Here is a 4,398-nt window from a genome sequence, read left to right on the forward strand (position 1 = left end):
AACTAAAATTATATAAATTAAATATAATATGTTACTACAAAATATAATTAACCTACAACTATTAATAAATATTATATCCTTAAACAGAAAATCATTCCCACTATAAAATATAAATTCATTAATACTACATAATATAAATTCATCCATACTACAAAAATACAAATAAACTTAAAAGTGATAGAACATAATTTTTAATTAAACACAAAAACTTCAAAAATCATTAAATTAGTTCTCACAAAAAAAAAAAACATCCTTCTTGAATACACTTCTTCAACACCTTTAATTACAACCTACAAAATCAATAAAAAACAATCAACATTAACAAATACAAAATAGACTAATAACATACCTCAAATGACAAACAATTAATTACTTAAAAAATAAGGATTTTCTTTTACCTGGTCTTATATATTAATATTTTTCCAAAAATATTTATAAAAATAAATAACTAATATGTTGAACTATTATTCTCTAAATATAGTTAAACATAATATTTTAAAAATAAAAAACTCTTTTATTTTTAAACTAATATATTGAACTAAATATAAAGAACTTTTAATATTTTAAAAAAAAAAAAACTCTTTTCACCCTTTATTTTTGCCTTTATAAAAAATCAATTTATTTATTGTATTACTTTATTAAATTATAAATTATTTCATAAAAAATATTTAATAATATTAATATTCTATTATAATTTAGAACCCTAGTTTATTAGTTGTGAAAATCCATTTAACACTTAAGATAAATTTATATAATGTTTGATGCGGTTTATTTAATCTGAGTCAAATAACTGATAGACATATTATATATAATGAAAGTATGCATAAATCTCTTATCGTATATATCAGTTATGTCTAGTATTGAAGAGATTCCACATATTAAATAAAAAGTCTATAAATAATGAAAGTATTACTTACCTATTTGTGTTGTAGACTTGTAGTCATGTAGATCTTATAGAAAAAATTAACTTTGTTGCTGTTGAAACGGAAGAAGAAGCTAGAAAATAAATATTGAAGATTAAGTAAATAAATAAATATAAAATTATAAAAATTAAAGAACAGACTAAATATTACTTACTTGCATAGCTATGTAACTTATGTTGAAAAAGAAGAAGTTGAAGAAGATAGAAGTTGAAGACTTGAACTCTTGAAATAAGATTGAATGGAGATATATGAGAAGGAAACATTTATTAAAAATTAATGAAATTATGTTAAGCGTGCATGATGTATGTAGGAAATGATGTCAAGAGTAATGATAAAATAATTAATATATTTATTTAATGATAGTTAATTAGTTAGTAGTTGGAATTTGATAAGTCACTTAAATTTTATTAATATATATTAATATTTAATATATTCGGGTATCGGGTATCGGGTTTGGTTTTCCAACACTCCCCATCCCCGAACCCGAACCCGATCGGGTATCATTTTTCATTCTCCATCCCCGACCCCGAACCCGATTTAAAATACCCGAACCCGATCATCGGGTACCCACGGGTATCGAGTATACGGGTACCCATTGCCATCCATATGTGTTCACAATAATAAAATTAAAATAGTATGTTTGTTCCATAATAGAGAAATAACATATTATATTTGATACATTATTGATAATATATATATATATATTATGATAAGTGGGAGCATAATTGATTAAAATGAACTACTTTAAATTTAAATTTGATTGGATGTTAATCAAGGTAAATGTTGAAATTAATTTTAATATTTGGGTACATATATTATTTAATAATGATATATTAATTATTATCATAATAAAGATTAAAATTTAATTAAAGTGGTCTATTAAAGTATAGAGATTATGAATTTATTTAGACATTTATAATAAATATGAGTATATATTTGTGTAGAAACTGAAATATCATTTACTATTTCATTGATGAGCCGAATAGTAAATGGGTATATTAGGTTTAGGTCCTCAACCCAAACATAGATAGTTTACATATTATGTTTTTCTCATCAGACAAAAGGTAGAGGTTTGTTCCTCTCTCAAGAATATTAAAGGGTTATCGATAGAGGATTGAAAGACCTAAACCCCACCTACATCAGTCATTGCTGATCCAAGTCCAGATTCAGAACTGGGAGATCCAAGATCGAGAGAAGATTTGAAGAACAACGAAAAACGACTTAATGAACCATGAACCGTTCTTCATTTAAAGTTTAACGTATGTTTCCGTAACTAAATATTATCTCAATTTATCGACATAAATTATTAAGATTATAGAATTAAAGAATAAATATTTAGAGGCACCTGAAAAATCTATTAGGATTCAAATTCTTAAATTAGAGCTTTAGAGTTTAAATAACTTTATTGTTGTTATTAGTTTTCATAAATCCAAACAATTCTTATTATTTGCAGTCATTTAACTGACTTAAAATAAATTGATATCCTGTTTTATAAATATTGAGTCAATTAAATAAAATAGTAATATCAATATAAAATTAAGGAATTTATTAATCAAATCTACTGTTAGTAAATACATTTTTAAGTTGAAGTTAATTTTATTAAATATTTAATTTTACATTAAGAAAATTAATTATTATCATATATTAATTTATTTTTTTGTATAAGTTCTTAATCCCTCCCCAGTTTAAGCTCGATCCCGACTTTGACTCATTTGAACGGGTCACGTTTGCTAGCATTTGTATTGAGATTGACTTAACGAGTACAAAACCGGAAAAATTCGTGCTAAGATGTCGGAATGGAAACATGGACACCATTGAGGTCATGTACGAGCAGCCGGAAAAAGAGGACGGGGAAAAACAAAAGAAGATTGTGGCCACCCCCGAATAAGAGAATGACAAGGCGATCAAGAAATCATATATTAAAATCCTTAAAACAAATGAAATCTGTTAGGATTTGTATTTCCCGACCAGCTTGAAACAATCTATAAAAATGCAAGAAAGAAGGAAAATAAATTGTCTTAAATCTTAAGAATGATAATTTATTTTATTTGATTATGCCTTCTATTATATTATATTTAAATATAATCAAAATTTATTGCAATAATATTTTGATGTAATTATATTTTACATAATGTATTAAGAAAATTGTAATATATATTATTTTGTGTAAGTTATATATATATATAGTATAAATAATTTAAATATAAGTTTTATTGGTCATTTTCTAGATTATTGTTGTAAAATTTTTTATTATTTATATATGACTATGAACTGTGATAATTTTACCGCAGTTAAAAATAATTCCATTAAAATCATATTGAATAATAAAGGCGGTAAAAATACCGTACATAATAGTGTATAACGGTAGTTTTATAAATCGCGGTTAAAGACTATTAATTAAGGGTAGTAAAGTTACCATAGGTTTGCAGTTAATAGTCTCTAACTACAGTTTATAAAACTATAATCATAGACTATTTATTACGATAATTTTACAGCACTTAATGATTGTAGTTAAAAGTTTCATTGCTAAAAAAATGTTGTTTAATAATGGTGGTAAAGTAACTGCAGTTAAAAATGATTAAGTATTGTAAGTTTACTACCCTTATTAACAAATATATTTTTAACTGCGGTTTTTAAAACCGCAATTAGAGGCTATTAACGACAGTTAAATAAATCGTCATTATAAATTATTAAGTGCGGTATTTTTCTGCTTTTATTGATTAATTATTTTTAACAGCGATTGACGACAAACATTTTACCGTCGTTAATATTCTTTAACAACGGAAAATATTTTATCCGCAATTAAAATTTTCTTTCAACATTATTTTTTTTATTTAACTTTTATCTTATTAAAAATATATAATAATTTATATTAAAATTAATAAAAATAATTTAATCAGTTAAATAATTTAATATTATTATTAAAGTCATGAGTTTAAATCTTAAACAATTTTTTTAATTTATTTTGAAGGACACGTGAAGAAGGTGGGCTATGAGGCTGCCTAGCTTGCCTCATCCTAATCTCCCGGTCCATAAAGTACTCTAAAACCAATAAAAAAATGGTAATAATAATAAACACCCATAGTCTTATCATTATAACTATGAAATCATAAATACGTGTTCTTATTGCAGTCACAAACACAAATCAAATTTATGGCGACAAACACCATAATTAACTGTATCATTATTGTTGGATATATCTAGATTCAAATGTCACTTTTCTAGACAAAAAGTTATTTAATTATTATTTTCACTTAATTATGCATTTGCAATTGAATTTTTAATAATTGTAAAAACGTGTTTACTTAAAATAAATCAATTGAAATTCCAGATATATTATAGGTATAAAAAGTGTATGATAAAGATCATACAAATAAGACAAAAATATGATATTTTATTAAAATAACATATCTAAAATGTTTCCGCAACATAAATTAGATTTGGGTCGTCCACTCGTCCGTACGTATGTTTCAGA

Source organism: Impatiens glandulifera, chromosome 9 (genome assembly GCF_907164915.1).
Source record: "Impatiens glandulifera chromosome 9, dImpGla2.1, whole genome shotgun sequence".
Classification (NCBI taxonomy): domain Eukaryota; kingdom Viridiplantae; phylum Streptophyta; class Magnoliopsida; order Ericales; family Balsaminaceae; genus Impatiens; species Impatiens glandulifera.